The 17,393-nt window shown below is 38.1% G+C and overlaps 1 protein-coding gene across 9 annotated transcripts in view; it reads left to right on the top strand.

Moving 5' to 3' along the window:
• OPHN1 (oligophrenin 1) overlaps positions 1–17,393 on the top strand; it is a 593,829-nt gene that overhangs the window by 32,546 nt on the left and 543,890 nt on the right. Inside the window, exon 2 of one of the 9 annotated variants that reach the window (XM_059158457.1) lies at positions 15,822–15,905. The exons of the other annotated variants lie outside the window; for them this stretch is intronic. The gene's annotated coding sequence lies outside the window, so the exon portion shown is untranslated. The remainder of the gene's footprint in view (positions 1–15,821; positions 15,906–17,393) is intronic. 9 annotated transcript variants of the gene reach the window in all.

Here is a 17,393-nt window from a genome sequence, read left to right as displayed (position 1 = left end):
AAGAAGGCTGGGGTAATGATTCTCATATCAGATATGGATATGAATACACTAATCGTAGGAGATCTTAACACGCCTCTCTCAGAAATAGATCATCGAAGCAGAAAATCAATAAAGAAACAAGAGCATTGAATGACACATTGGACCAGATGGACCTCATAGATATATACAGAACATTCCACCCTAAAACAACAGAATACTCATTCTTCTCAAGTGCACACGGAACCTTCTCCACAATAGACCACATACTGGGTCCCAAATCAGGACTCAACTGATACCAAAAGACTGAGATTATTCCCTGCATATTCTCAGATCACAATGCTTTGAAACTGGAGCTCAATCACAAGGAAAAGTTCAGAAGGAACTCAAAAACCTGGAAGCTAAAGACCACCTTGCTTAAGAATGCTAGGATCAACCAGGAGATCAAAGAAGAACTGAAACAATTCATGGAAACCAATGAGAATGAAGACACTTCAGTCCAAAACCTATGGGATACAGCAAAGGCAGTCCTAAGAGGGAAATACATAGCCTTCCAAGCCTCCCTCAAAAAAAATAGAAAAATCCAGAATACACCAGCTGTCTCTACACCTTAAAGAACTGGAGAACCAACAGCAAATCAAACCAACTCCACACATAAGAAGGGAAATCATTAAGATTAGAGCTGAGATCAATGAGGTAGAAACCAGAGATACAGTAGAACGTATCAATGAAACTAGAAGCTGGTTTTTTTTTTTGAAAGAATCAATAAGATCGATAAACCATTGGCCACACTAATCCAAAAGAAAAGAGAGAAAGCCCAAATTCATAAAATTATGAATGAAAAGGGAGAGATCACAACAAACACCAAGGAAGTAGAAACAATCATCAGATGTTATTATCAACAGTTATATGCCAATAAGCTTAGCAACGTAGATGAAATGGATGCATCCTGGAAAACTATAAACTCCCAAAATTGAACCAGGAAGAAATCGACAACCTGAATAGACCGATGTCGAGTAACGAGATTGAAGCAGTGATCAAAAAACTCCCAAAAAACAAGAAACCGGGACCTGACAGATTCCCTGGGGAATTCTACCAAACTTTCAAAGAAGAAATAACACCTATTCTCCTGAAGCTGTTTCAAAAAATTGAAGCAGAAGGAAAACTTCCTGACTCTTTCTATGAAGCCAGCATTACCGTGATTCCCAAACCAGGCAAAGATCCTACCAAAAAGGAGAATTTCAGACCAATATCACTGATGAATATGGATGCTAAGATTCTCAACAAGATCCTAGCCAACAGGATCCAACAGCACATTAAAAAGATTATCCACCATGACCAGGTGGGATTCATCCCTGGGCTACAAGGATGGTTCAACATTTGCAAATCAATCAATGTGATAGAACAAATTAATATGAGAAGAGAGAAGAACCACATGGTCCTCTCAATTGATGCAGAAAAAGCATTTGACAAAATCCAGCATCTGTTCCTGATTAAAATGCTTCAAAGTACAGGGATAGAGGGAACATTCCTGAACCTCATCAAATCTATCTATGAAAGACCCACAGCAAATATCATCCTCAATGGGAAAAAGCTTGCAGCCTTCCCGTTGATCAGGAACAAGACAAGGATGCCCAATTGCACCACTCTTGTTCAACATAGTATTAGAAGTCCTAGCAACAGCAATCAGACAACAAAGAGAAATAAAAGATATCCAAATTGGCAATGAGGAAGTCAAACTCTCTATTCGCAGATGACATGATTCTTTATATGGAAAACCCAAAACACTCCACCCCCAAACTACTAGAACTCATACAGCAATTCAGCAACATGGCAGGATACAAAGTCAATGTGCAGAAATCAGTGGCTTTCTTATACACTAACAATGAAAATATAGAAAGGGAAATCAGAGAATCGATTCCATTTACTATAGCACCAAGAACCATAAGATACCTGGGAATAAACCTAACCAAAGAGGTAAAGGATCTGCACTTGAGGAACTACAGAACACTCATGAAAGAAATTGAAGAAGACACAAAAAGATGGAAGACCATTCCATGCTCTTGGATCGGAAGAATAAACATTGTTAAAATGTCTATACTGCCTAGAGCAATCTATACTTTTAATGCCATTCCGATCAAAATTCCACCGTATTCTTCAAAGAGCTGGAGCAAATAATCCAAAAATTTGTATGGAATCAGAAGAGACCCCGAATCGCTAAGGAAATTTTGAAAAACAAAAATATAGCTGGGGCATCACATTACCTGATCTCAAGCTTTATTACAAAGCTGTGATCACCAAGACAGCATGGTGCTGGCATAAAAACAGACAGATAGACTAGTGGAACAGAGTAGAGAGCCCGATATGGGCGCTCAACTCTATGGCCAATTAATCTTCGACAAAACAGGAAAAAATAAACAGTGGAAAAAAGACAGTCTCTTCAATAAATGGTGCTGGGAAAACTGGACAGCTATAAGTAGAAGAATGAAACTCGATCATTCTCTTACACCATTCACAAAGATAAACTTGAAATGAATAAAAGACCTCAAGGTGAGACAGGAATCCATCAGAATCCTAGAGGAAAACATAAGCAGTAATCTCTTCGATATCAGCCACAGCAACTTCTTTCAAGATATGTCTCCAAAGGAAAAGGAAACAAAAGCGAAAATAAACTTTTGGGAGTTCATCAAAATCAAAAGCTTCTGCACAGCAAAGGAAACAATCAACAAAACAAAGATGCAACCCACGGAATGGGAGAAGATATTTGCAAAGGACAGTATAGACAAAAGGTTGATTGTATAATGAACTCCTCAAACTCAATATACATGAAACAGGCAAACATATCAAACAATGGGCAGAAGATATGAACAGACACTTTTCCAAGACATACAAATTGCTATCAGACACATGAAAAAATGCCCATAATCACTAGCCCTCAGGGAGATTCAAATTAAAACCACATTGAGATATGACCTTACACCAGTTAGAATGGCCAAAATTAACAAAACAGGAAACAACATGTGTTGGAGAGGATGTGGAGAAAGGGGAACCCATTTCCACTTTTGGTGGGAATGCAAGTTGGTGCAGCCTCTTTGGAGAACAGTGTGGACATTCCTCAAGAAATTAAAAATAGAACTTCCCTATGACCTTGCCATTGCACTCCTGGATATTTACCCCAAAGGTACAGATGTCGTGAAAAGAAGGGCCATCTGTACCCCAATGTTCATAGCAGCAATGGCCACGGTCGCCCAACTATGGAAAGAACCAAGATGCCGTTCAATGGACGAATGGATAAGGAAGATATGGTCCGTATACACTATGGAGTATTGTGCCTCCATCAGAAAGGATGAATACCCAACTTTTGTAGCAACATGGACGGGACTGGAAGAGATTATACTGAGTGAAATAAGTCAAGCAGAGAGAGTCAACTATCATATGGTTTCACTTATTTGTGGAGCATAACAAATATCATGGAGGACAAGGGGTGTTAGAGAGGAGAAGGGAGTTGGGGTAAATTGGAAGGGGAGGTGAATCATGAGAGACTATGGACTCTGAAAAACAATCTGAGTGGTTTGAAGTGGCGGGGAGGTGGGAGGTTGGGGTACCAGGTGGTGGGTATTATAGAAGGCACGGATTGCATGGAACAATGGGTGTGGTGAAAAAATAATGAATACTGTTTTTCTGAAAATAAATTAATTAATAAAACAAAGTGGTAGAACACTGGGTTTACATCTTTAGACTGTAAAGCTTTTTTTTTTTTTTCCAAGTCTTCCACATAGTCAGCATCATTATGCTCTGCACTTTGGAACATTTCTGGAAAGTAAGTAGGGCATATAGTTATCATTGCTTCCATTTTACCATCTGAAGAAATTGAATTGAAAGGTGCCAAGTAACTTCCCCAAGGGTCACATGATGCCTAGAACAAAAATGGGAATACGGCCACCCTCTTTCCTTTGAACTCACCTCAGGTTGCTTGCACCCTCTGTGAAACCTCACCTACTACCCAGAACTGTTGAAGATAGAGATCACTTATTTAGTAGTCGCTTCTGCTTTCAACAAGGCAAGGACTTGGGCATCTTCCAGCATTCCTGTTGGCATCTAGGAAATCCTAGTCATGTATAGGTATGATGTCAGTTGTATTACAGGAATGTGGCTGTGCCAGAATAGAAGAAAAATAAAATAATTTCAGGGACTGTAATGAGTGAAATTGGGGGATAGATGATGAGCAAGAAATGTGGTACCTTTATGTAGGACTTTATTATTTCAAAATAATATATATTACTTTAATGACTCTATTTGCATTTCATACAAATTATTTGAAATAGGGTTGTTGTCATTAACTGTGGATAACAGATAAAGAAGCAAAATAACTTAATTATACAAAATTACCCTGTGGTAAAGTTGAGACTTGAATCCAGGTCATCTTACTCTGTATTCAGTATCTCATTTCTTCCTTTATTACCTCCCTGCTTCTGCCTTCCCACCAGAGGTCCTCTGATGTGATTGTGTTACTTCTGTTTTAGAATTTTTCCTGAGACTGTGTGGTACCGCTGTTCCCTTTGCTCAAGAAATGTCCCACCTATCAAACAGTATATCTGGTATAGTACCTGACTTCCTAGAGTTCAGAATGCTGCCCCACTTGAGACTCATCACTGCTCCTTTGCCTTGTGCTTTTGAACTCGGGGTCAAACACAAGGAAGCAGCCAACTGTAACAGCTCTGTGAATCTATGTGGCAATAGGTCAGTGATAGGGAATTTTTCTTTTTAGAGTTGAACGACATAGTTAGTCTTGGATTTAGTTGCTGAGCACTGAACCCTACCCCTTAGGTTTCTGCTGATTTAAAGCAGGAATTATTTCAAAATCAACACTTCCAAAAATAATACATGCTTGCACACATGTGAAAATGTTGCTCATCTGTAGGGAAGGGAGACACTTCTAAAATATATAAGGCATACAATTTTTATATTTCAGTTGTAGAAAACATTACCCTTCTCTCTAAGAATGCTTCTTACCACAGGTTGTGTCTCCCTGATTTGAGTAATGTGGTTTTTAATTTATTTGGTGTCTTTTTCTTCTTCCATAAGGATCATTTTGGATATTCTCTTTTGCTAAAGTGAAAGGCATTTGATACTGGTTCTGTATCTGGGCTCTGAGGTTAGTGGTGTGACAGCATGTAAAACCAATCTCCCTAAGCTGCCATAGATTGCTAAGTAAACAGTGTCCTGGAGTCTGCAGACTTGAAACATTTGGTGTCTGTGTTCCTCTTCCTATTCAGCACACAGGGACAGTTGGCAGCAGGGACTGTATCTTAATTCTCTGTCTTTGGCTTTGTTTCTTTATCATCTTCCCATCTTACCTGCTTATGATTTAGTGCTGGCTTGTTCAAGTTCCGTCTTTAAAGACACTATCGTTCTTTCTAGGCAGGCTATCAAAACATTGTTGAATATTTACTTCAACTACTCCTATATAATTACAACTCTACATTAGGAGTTTTGTGGGAACATGCCCCCCCCCATTTATTTATTTTTCATCTCTACTGAAGTACAATTAATATACAGTGTTATAGTAGTTTTAAATATACAACATAGTGAATGATTCAACCCTTGTATACATTACTCAGTGCTCATCACAATAAGTGTATACTTCAACCCCTTTATCTATTTCACCCATCCTCCCACATATCTCTCCTCTGGCAACCACCAGTTTGTTCTCTGTATTGAAGAGTCTGTTGTTGGTTTTTTTTTTTTGTCTTTTTTCTTTGTTCATTAGTTTTATTTCTTAAATTCCACATTTTTCTGAAATCAGAAGTTATTTGTCTTTCTCTGAGTAATTTCACTAAGCATTATATCCTTTAGGTCCATCTGACATCCCCTTCCCACAATTTTATATTTTAATGTGTGAGTATGTACTAATGTATGTTTTTCTCAGGGAGCAAGTCCATAGTGTTCAATAAATGTTCAAAGACTGAAAACTGCTGGCCATATGTGGGACCTGTCTTGGCCCTTTTCATTATGAAAATATGTTGCAAACCTGATCTTGTAAGCACTCATCTGAATATCTACCAGGGCTTATTTCTTTGTCTCCTAGTTCTTGGTGTAGCACTACCTACTCTTATTGAACTGTTTGAAGAGAACATATAGCTAACTTAATAACATATAGCTAACTTAATAATAAGATAACATAAGGTATGCAGCGGGATTTATTTATACCTGGGGTTTAATGATTTTATTTACTTTGTCTCTGTTTTGAGTCAAAACCCAGCTAAGCATTTTCCCCACATCCTGCTGACTTCCTTATTTTGGTTCCTGGTATCCCCAGCTTGCCAGCTGGCCAGACTTGAAACCTCAAAGATAGCTTTTCTTTTCTTTTTTTTTTTTCCTCCCTTGGCTCTCACATCTACTAAATGGCCAAATCTGGTAGGTTTATCTCTGGCAGTGTCTTTTGCATTTAACTTTCCCTTTCCCTTGCTCTTCTTGGTACATCTCAAACCTTTACAACTTTTTACCTGAGCAAAAACTGGTCCTCAACTCTTTTTTTTTTTTTTTTTTTTTACCCACTTTAGTTTGTCCTATACTGATTCCAGATGAACTGTTCTAAGTCAAAGCACCCATCATGCCACTTCCTGTTCAGAAACATTAAGTGGCTTCTCATACTGTGAACTTCCTTAAAAAAAAAAAAAAAAAAAAGAATGTTTGGTCTGACCAAAACAAAGGTTTTCCAGATTAGCCACCTAGGTGTCCTCTCCAGCCTCATTTCCTGCTACATTCATTTGTATCCATTGTTTTCAAGCTAAATTGGACTCCACACTGTTTTCCAAACCTGTACTCAAGCTCTGTACCACCTTAGTCCTTTTTGCCCTAGCCATTCTTTTGCTTTGTTGTAATCTTTCCATCTTACAAGGCCTGTGTCAAATCTCACCTTCTTCTTCCCAGATCCTTTAAACTGAATGTAATTTCTTCCTTATTTGAACTTTCATGGGCTTATCTATATCTCATGAGGCTCGTATGGTTCTTGATATTGTAGATATTTAGGTGCTCATCTTTACTGCTTCATTGGATATTGTCCTTGAAAGACAACCTTGGTTTCTTAATAATCTTTATATTACTGAATAATATGAGTCCTGGAGCTTTGCATGTATCTGGCTTTCCACTATTATTTGTGAAACTGAATAGAGTTCTCTTTAGTTATCTTTATTGTTTCAGTAGTATATCTGACATTTTTGAGGCCAGGCTCATATGCCACCTTCTCAGTTAGAACTAGCACTACCCCACTGATACCTGTTGTTTATACTGTATTTACAGCCATCTATCTTGTTATTAAGTTAGCTATATTTGTGAATATATCCCCTCCTTTCCTGGGAGAAGGATTGGTTCTGATTCATCTTTGTATATCTCATGACATTAAGCATATTGGCTAGCTCATAGAAAGATATTCAGTGACTATTAGTTGAATTGAGTAACTGTAATTATTCTAAAGTTTATGTTTTTTCAGCTTCTTTTCAAGAAAGCTATTCTTATGATCAATCAGCCATATTCATAGAGTGATTAGTATACAGAACAACTTTTCTCCCAATTGCTTGAGACCTACTCTAAGAACCTTTCTTTGTCAAAGTCATGAATGGTGAAGTTCCAGTGTCAACTAGGAAGTAGAGGCTATATGAACACATCTGGGGTTGATGTTGTGTGTAAGAGTAGAAGATTATGACTTTAAAAAATTCTGTGAGTGTAATACTAACAATCAGTGATAAGATATATCAGTGAGAATGGTTCTATCTCATGCTACAGTACCAAATAACCTATAGAAAAATCAATGGCTTATAGTAACAAAGGTTGATTTCTTTTTTTTTTTAAAGATTTTATTTATTTATTTGACAGAGAGAGATCACAAGTAGGCAGAGAGGCAGTCAGAGAGAGAGAGAGAGGAGAAAGCAGGCTCCCTGCTGAGCAGAGCGCCCAATGTGGGACTCGATCCCAGGACCCTGAGATCATGACCTGAGCTGAAGGCAGCGGCTTAACCCACTGAGCCACCCAGGCGCCCCAAAGGTTGATTTCTTTATCATGATACATATCCATGGAAGTTTGTCTGGGTGCCCTGTTTATCATAGATACACATGGACTGAGGCTGATGGAGCTCCATTTTTTTTTGTTTTGTTTTGCTTGTTTCAATTTTTTAAATTTAAATTTCAGTTAATATATAATGTAACATGGTTTTGGCAGTAGAATTTAGTAATTCATTGCTAACATATAACGACACCCAGTGCTCATTACAAAAAGTGCCCTCCTTAATACCCGTCACCTATTTAGCCCATCCCCTATCCACCTCCTGTCCAGCAATCCTCAGTTTGTTCTCTGTAGTTAAAAGTCTCATTGTTTGCCTCCCTCTCCTTTTTTTCCCTCTTCCCCCATGGTCATCTGTTTTGTCTCTTAAATTCCACATATGAGTGAAATCATATGGTATTTTTCTTTCTCTGACTGACTCATTTCACTTAGCAGAATATTCTTTAGCTCCATCCATGTTGTTGAAAATGGCAAGATTTCATTCTTTTTGATGTCTGAGTAAGATTCCATTATGTACCACATCTTTATCGTCAATGGGTGTTAGGGCTCTTTCCATAATTTGGCTATTGTTGATGATGCTGCCATAAACATTCCTTTGAATCAGTACTTTTGTGTTCTTTGGGTAAATACCCAGTAGTGCAATTGCTGTATCATAGGGTAGTTCTATTTTTAACTTTCTGAGGAACCTCCATATTGGTTTGGAGAATGGTTGCACCAGTTGGCATTCCTACTAACGGTGCAAGAGGGTTTCCCTTGCCAACACCTGTTGCCATCCTTGCCAACACCTGTTGTTTCCTGTGTTGTTAATTTTAGCCATTCTGACAGGTGTGAATGGTCTCTCATCGTGGTTTTGATTTGTATTTCCCTGATGATGAGTGATGTATAGCATCTTTTCGTGTGTCTGGAGCTCCGTTTCATAAATGCTTTTCATAATCTCTAGGGCAGGGGGAAAATGGGGGTTTCCTCCATGGCTCTTAGAGCTTCTACTTGAAATGATACACATCACTTCTGCTCAGATTATACTGGCCAGAGTAAGTCACCTAGTCAAAACTGCCTTTAGAGAAGTTGGGAAAGTGCACTCCTAACAGCTGCCTTGAGGTAGGAATCAGCAATATTTGGTGTACAACACTAATATTGACCATACATAGTAAAGGCTTCATGAAAATAATATAAAAACTTAACCTAGGATGCTTAGGGAGGGCATGGAAGAAGGATAAGGAAGTGTTCAGCTCAATCAGAATATAAGTCCTTCAGAGGTACTTACTGAGCACCTTTTGTATACAAGGCATTTGTATAGGGTGATGAATAAGACTAATATGGTCTCTGCTTTCAGGGAACTAACATTCCGGAGGCAGGCAAAAAAAATCAGTAAGCAGACTAATCTTGTGGTAAAAATTGTGATGGGACTACACAAAGGTTGAGAGAATTAACAGAGGGAGACTTTCTTTTGGTAGTGAGGTCAGAAAAGGCTTCTTAGAAGAGGTAGTATTTAATTTGTAACTGAATGATAAGAAGGCATCAATCACACAAAGGGATTAGGAGAACTTTGCAGGTAGAGGGAACAATGCGTGCAAAGACTCTGAGGTTGCAAAGGGCTTCCTTTCCTCTCCTTCAAAATACTGAAAGAAGAGCAATGTGGTTAGAAGGTATTGAGTAGTTGCCTGTTCACTCAGAGCCTGTTGGGCAGGTAGGGATCGAAAGTCTAAACCCATTAGAGAGTTTAAAACAGGAAGGTTCAAGTGATGTAATTTATATTTTCAGTTTACTCTAGTTATACCATGAACAATGAATTCAGAATGGGCAAGAGTGGACAAGGGGAGACTGGTTAGGTTGTAGGTACAGTGGGTACATGTGAAATGATGATGGCTTAGACTGGAGGGAGACAGAGCAAAGCATATTAGAGAGATTCTTAGGAGTTTAAATCAATGGGTTTGGTGATGGATTAGATATGCAAAATGAGAGAGAGGGAAATATCACAGATATCTGGTTTCTAGATGGATATTGGGGCCAGTCTCTGAGATGCGGGATCCTAAAGAGGACCAGTTCTTTGGGAAGATTTGGCATTAGATTACATATATATTGAGGAGCCTTCATGACACACAGTCCAGGCATACTGCCTGTAGGTTAGGGCTGGCTCTCCAATCCTGTGTAAATGTGCTCCTCATTTGAGGCAAGGGAACCAGGGCAAGTGACTTCTTTATAAGCCTGATAGCCCTGTGTGGCTTCCTTTTCACCATTAAATGCATCCTCACTGCAGGAATGGAACACATAGAAGGAGCTGGAGAACATTTTAGCAGGTCTGAAAATTTCAAGTGAAAAATGTGTTGGCTTGAAATCTTTGGCGACCATTCCATAAGGTTATTATAGCTGCAGCTGTAATCAATTAATGGAGCAGTAGATGCAAATCCAAAACTTCCAAAGATCATTCTAGTATTTGGGCACTATGGAAGAGGGTGATTTTTAGTTGGACCTTTCTCTTATTGGACAGAGGATAACTTGAGGAAAATGCACACAGATGCAGTCATAAGCAACTATAAAAGTGTCTCGTAAAAATACTAGCTAATAAAAGCCAGTAAATGGAGGTACAGAGAAAAGGCAAGAGGCAACATAAGATTGAAGTCAGCTCCAGTTTCTTTGCAGTCCTTGTGTCCCAACCTGCTAATTTTCCTGTTAATATTCTGGTCTGGAATAGCTGGCCTCTTAGCTGTTCTTCGACTCACTTCCCAAACCTAAGCAAGATGATGAAATTACCTTTTTATGAATGTTAGAGGATGGAAATAGCCTGATTTGGGAAGAAAAAGTAGCAAGCAAGAGCAGTGCCACAGGCAAGATGGTGCTAAAAACAAAAAAACAAAAACAAAACTCACACAACTGAGGGAATTAAGTGTTAGCTAGTTAACCTAGTAGATAAAAAAAAAGCCAAAAGAAACAGGCTGTGTTGAGGCAGCAGTGTGGAAATGGATTAAGCTACCTGAGAAACTGCAGGCTTGTAGTGAAGTTTAATTGGCTTCACTGATAAAAGGCCTGAGGCAAGGTGAGGGATGGAAAGCCTATTTTGTAAACTAGCTGAAAATCTTATAGCAAATTCATATGATCCCCAGTTAACAGCAAATTTTAAGTTAGAGGTTAAAGAAAAAGAGGAAAAAGTTGTTAACTTTCCTATGATTTATCTAAATGGAGCTTCCATTACAGGCTTAGAGAAATCTGAGTGAACTGTACTGGAGGCTGTTTACATAACTTTTGTTCAAGAGCCCTGGGACTGCTCCCAAGGCGAGAGCTGCTCACAATGGGGACATAATTTTCATTAGCCACCCAGAGAAGATTAACAGCAGGATCCAGTTATTTGCAGTTTCCTCAAGCCCCACAGTCCAGATAGAATCACGTGCTTCTGGGAGCAAGTTCCCTTAAGAAGGCAGGGAATGATGGGTAAACTTATAGCCAGTTACTACTGACCAGGGGCTCAACCTGCAAGACAAGCATTCAGAGTTAGTAACTCCCTGGTAGTCCTTCCTATAAATGCTTAAGGGATAGACATGGGGGAGAGGCATGTGGATTCTCTCAGCCCTCACATTCTTTTGTTTTTTTGTTTTTAATTTTTTTCTTTCCAAGTTTTTACTTAAATTCCAGTTTGGTTAGCATACAGTGTAATATTAGTTTTAGGCATACAATATAGTGATTCAGCACTTCCATACAACACTGGGTGCTCATCACATCCAGTGCTCTCCTTAATCTAGCCTTCACATTCTTGATGCTTACTGCCTGTACAGGGAAATCCTCCCTTGTTATGTCTCAGGGAGGAATGGTTTGAAGATCTTAACAGCCAGCTTCCACCTTCAGTAATCTATTGATCTGAATCTTTGCTGTGTATTCAAAGGATTCCAGATTCCTCTGGAATCCCTAAATTGTTTTCTTTCTTTTTTTTTTTTTTTTAAAGATTTTATTTATTTGACAGACAGAGATCATAAGTAGGCAGAGAGGCAGGCAGAGAGAAAGGCGCGGGGGGCCAGGGGTGGGGGAAGCAGGCCCCCTGCTAAGCAAAGACCTTGATGCAGGGCTCCATCCCAGGACCCTGAGATCATGACCTGAGCCAAAGGCAGAGGCTTTAACCCACTGAGCCACCCAGGCACCCCCCCAAAATTGTTTTCATGTAAAGTAGTAACAATTAGAATATATAATGAAATAAAAGACCTATTTTATTTTATTTTATTTTATTTTAAATTCCAGTAAACTTAACCTAGTGTTATATTAGTTTCAGGTGTGCAATATAGTGATTTATCAATTCTATACATTACTCGATGCTTATCAAGGTAAGTATACTCTTAATCCCCTTTGTCTTTTTCACCTATCACCCCACCTATCTGTCCTCTGGCAACTACCAGGTTTTCTCGATCCTCAAGTATCTGTTAGGGGGGATCACTTACCGTGATGAGCACTGAGTGATGTACTGAACTGTTGAATTGCTCTATTGTACACCTGAAACTAAAATGACACTATGTTAACTATTATGGAATTAAAATAAAAAGACTTTTTTTGTTTGTCTCTTTTCTTTGTTCATTTGTTTTGTTTCCTGAATTCCACATGTGAGTGAAATCATATGGTCTTTGTCTGTGTCTGAATGACTTAATTTCACTTAGCATTGTGCCCTCTAGGTATACCCATGTTGTTATAAGTGGCAAGATTTCATTCTATCTTAAGGCTAAATAATATTCATATGTGTGTGTGTGTATGTGTATATATATATGTATACACAATATGTATCCATATATTGGATATAGAATGGAATCTTCATTATTCATTTAAAGATGGATAGCCACATGGGTTGATTCTATGTCTTGGTTATTGTAAATAATGCTGCAAGAAACATAAGGGGGTTTGAATTAGTGTTTTCGTTTTCCCCACTAGTGGAATTATTGGGTTATATGGTAGTTCTATGTTAAATATTTGAGGAATCTCCATATTTTTTTTTCTCCATACTATTTTCTACAGTGGGTTCACCAAATTGCATTCCCACCAAGAGTGCACGAGGGTTGCTTTTCACCCACATCCTTGCCAACACTTACAGATTTTTATGTTTTTGATTTTAGACATTCTGACAGATGCAAAATGATATCTCACTGTGGTTTAATTTGCATTTCCCTGATGATTAATGTGATGCTGAAGACCTTTTCATGTACCTATTGGTCATCTGTATGTCTTCTTTGGAAAAATGTCTGTTCTGGTCTACTGCACAATATTTAATAAGATTATTTTTTTGTTTTTTTGTTTGTTTTGGCTTGCATAAACTTTTTATATATTTTAGGTATAAATCCCTTATTAGATATATCATTTGCAAATACCTTCTTGCATTCAGTAGGCTGCTTTTCTTGTTTTGTTGATGTGGTTTTCTTTGCTGTGCAAAAGCTTTTTGTTTTTCTTATAGTCCTAATAGTTTCTTTTTGCTTTTGTTTCCTTTGCTTTAGGGCATGTATCTAGAAAAATATTGCCAGGGCTGATGTCAAGGAAATCACTGCCTGGGTTCTTTTCAGGATTTTTATGGTTTTAGGTTTCACAGTTAGGTCTTTAATCCATTGTGAGTTTATTTTTGTGGATGATGGTGTTAAAAGATGGTCCAATTTCATTGCTTAACCTGTGGTTGTTTCATTTTCCCAGCACCATTTATTGAAGAAACAGTCTTTTCCCCATTGTTTATTCTTGGCTCTGTTGTCATAGATTAATTGACCCCAGGATCATTGTTTTTTTTTGGGCTCTGTATTCTGTTCTGTTGATCTATGTGTCTGTTTTGGTGTCAGTACCATACTGTGTTGATGACTATAGCTTTGTAATATAACCTGAAGTCTGAAATTGTGATGTTTCAGCCTTGTTTTTCTTTTTCAAAATTGCTTTGGCTAGTTGGGGCCTTCTGTGGTTCCATAGAAATTTCAGTATTATTTGTTCTAGTTCTGTGAAAAATGGTGTTGGTACTTGGTAACAATTGCATTAAATCTGTAGTAGGTTTTGGCTTTGTTTGTTCTTTTACTAGCTCATTTGTATTTAAAGTTTGGTTGTTAAAAAAAAAATTAAAAAAAAAATTTGGTTGTTTATTTTGGATTTTTCTTGCTTCTTGAGGTAGGCTTGTATAATATTCCCTCTTAAACAGCTTTTGCTGTAACCAAAAGATTTTGGAATGTTGTGTTTTCATTTTCAGTTGTCTCCATGTATTTTTTGATTTCTTCTTTGATTTCTTGGTTGATCCATTCATTGTTCATTAGCATGCTATTTAGCCTCCATGTATTTGTCTTCTTTCCAGATTTTTTTTTAGTGATTGTTTTTTAGTTGCTTATCATTGTGGTCAGAAAGGATACATGAAATAATTTCAGTCTTTTCATTTACTGACGCTTGTTTTGTGTCCTAACATGTAACCTGTTCTGGAGAATATTCCATGTACACTTGAAATGAATGTGTATTTTGATGTTTTTAGATTAAATGTTCTGAATATATTTGTTAGGTCCATCTCATTTGAAGCCACTTGTGGATTTTCTGTCTGGATGATCTGTCCATTGATATAAGTGGGGTGTTAAAGTCTCCTACTATTGTTATATTACCATCAATTTTTTCCTTTATGTCTGTGAATAGTTGCTTGAGGTATTTAGGTGCTCCCATGATGGGTGCATAAATATTTACAGTTGTATTCGCTTATGGGATTATTCCCTTTTTCATTATGTAGCTACCTTCTTTGTCACTGTTACAGTCTGTTTTGAAGTCTACTTTGTCTGATACAAGTATTGCTACCTGAGCTTTCCTCTTGCTTCCATTTGAATGGTAAATACTTTTCCATCCTTTTACCCTTTCAGTTTTCATGTGTGTTTAGGTCTGAAGTGAATCTCTTGTAGGCAGCATATAGATGGGTCTTCCTTTTTCATCTATTCAGTCACCTTGTTTCTTTTTCTTTAATATTTTATTTATTTACTTGACAGAGATCACAAGTAGGCAGAGAAGCAGGCAGAGAGATAGGAGGAAGCCGGCTCCCTGCTGAGCAGAGAGCCCGATGCGGGGCTCGATCCCAGGACCCTGGGATCATGACCCGAGTCAAAGGCAAAGGCTTTAACCCACTGAGGGACCCATGTGCCCCCACCTTGTTTCTTTTAATTAGAGCTTTTAGTCCATTTAAATTAAAAGTAATTATCAATAGGTGCTGTTCTTCTCTGTTCCTTTCTTCTCTTGCTCTCTTCCCTTGTGGTTTCCTTAGTAATATGCTTGAATTCCTTTCTCTCTATTTTAGAGTATCCATTGCTTATTTTTGAATCATGGTTACCATTAGGTTCCTATATAACATTTTATGCATATAGTGGTCTATATTAAGTTGATGGTCACTTAAATTTGAACCCATTCCCAAAGCACTAAATTTTTAGTCCCAAAACCTATTATGTGTATGATGTCATACTTTACATCCTTTTAGTTTGTGAATCCCTTGATTGATTTTTATAGATAGAATTGATTTTATTGCTTTTGTGCTTTAACCTCTGTACTGGTTTTATAAGTGATTAATCTGCCACATTTATTATGTTTGTATGCAACTGTATAATTTTTTTCCTTTCCTAATTTTCTTACTCCTGATTATGGTCTTCTCTTTCCACTTAAAGAATTATTTTTAATGTTTTTCATAAGGCTGGGTCAGTGTTGACAAACTCCCTTAGCTTTTGTTTATCTGGGAAACTCTGTGTGATCTTCTCTTCTAAATTATAGCCTTGGAAGAAAGATGATACTTGGTTTTTTTGAAGTGAAAAAACACAGTTTTTTTTTCCTTCCAGGACTTGGAATATATATCATGCCACGATTCTGGTTTGCCAAGTTTCTGCTGTAAAATCTGCTGATAGCCTGATGGGATTTTCCTTGTATGTAACTGTTTTCTTTTTTCTTTTTTCTTTTAAAATCCTATATGTATCACTAGGGTGCCTAGGTGGCTCAGTCAGTTAAGCGTCTGCCTCTGGCTCAGGTTATGATCTTAGGGTGCTGGGATCCAGCCCCACATCAGGCTTCCTGCTCAGCAAGGAGTCTACTTCTCCCTTTCCCTTTGCTCCTCCCCCTGCTCATATTCTCTCTCATGCAAATAAATAAAAATATTCATTTTTTTAATTTAATTTTTTCAGTGCTCCAAGACTCATTGTTTCTGCACCACACCCAGTGCTTTATGCAATACATGCCTTCCTTAATACCCACTACCATGCTCACTCATCCCCCCCACCCCCCTCCAAAAACCTCAGTTGGTTTCTCAGAGTCCACAGTCTCTCATGGTTCATCTCTGCCTCCGATTTCCCCCAATTCACTTTTCTTTTTCTTCTCCTAATGTCCTCCATGTTATTCCCTATGCTCCACAAGTAAGTGAAACCATATGATAATTGACTTTCTCTGTTTGACTTATTTCATCTCTTCGTATCACTACTTTTTGCCACTTTAATTATTATGTGTCTTGGTGTATCTCCTTGGGTTCATTATTCTGGAGTTTCTCTGTGCATCCTGGTTCTGGATGTCTATTTCCCTTGCTAGATTAAGGTTGTTTTCAGCTATTATTTCTTCAAATAAATTTTCTACGCCCTTTTCTCTCTTGTCTTCTAGGATACCTGTAAGTGAATGTTACTCTTTGATGATGTCACTGAGTTCCCCTATCCTATTCTCATATATTTTATTGCTCTTTTTATTTCATTTGCTGTTCAGACTTTATTGCTTTCCATTACTATCTTCCAGTTTGTTGACCTATTCTCTTTTTTTCCTAATCTATTGATTCCCTCTAATACATTTTTAAAAAGATTTTATTTATTTATTTGATGGACAGAGATCACAAGTAGGCAGAGAGGCAGGCAGAGAGGTGGGGGGTAGCAGGCTCCCCGCTGAGCAGAGAGCCCTATGTGGGGCTCAATCCCAGGACCCAGAGATCATGACCTGAGCCAAAGGCAGAGGCTTTACCCACTGAGCCACCCAGGCTCCCCATATTTTTTTGAAAGATTTATTTATTTGAGAGACAGAGACAGACAGACAGAGAGAGAGAGAGAGAGAGAGAGTAGGGGATGAGGGGCAGAGGGAGAGGGAGAGAGAATTTTAAGCAGATGTCCCACTGAGCATGTAGCCCAATGCGGGGCTCAAACTCATGACCCTGAGATCAAGGCCTAAGCTGAAACCAAAAGTTGGACACTTAACCAACTGTGCCACTTAGGTGCTTTGATTCTCTCTAATATATTTTTAATTGTAGTTATTGAGTTCTTCATCTCTAATTGGTTCTTTTAAAAATTTCTATCCCTTTGTTGAAGGTCTTACTGAGATTTTCTACTCTTTCGTCAAGTCTAAAGAGTGTCTTTCTGACCCTTCCTTTAAATTCTTAATCAGGC

This window comes from Mustela lutreola, chromosome X, assembly GCF_030435805.1.
Source record: "Mustela lutreola isolate mMusLut2 chromosome X, mMusLut2.pri, whole genome shotgun sequence".
In the NCBI taxonomy this organism is placed as follows: Eukaryota; Metazoa; Chordata; class Mammalia; order Carnivora; family Mustelidae; genus Mustela; species Mustela lutreola.
Note: the sequence above shows the minus strand (reverse complement) of the source record. Positions and strands in the feature narration are given on the sequence as shown.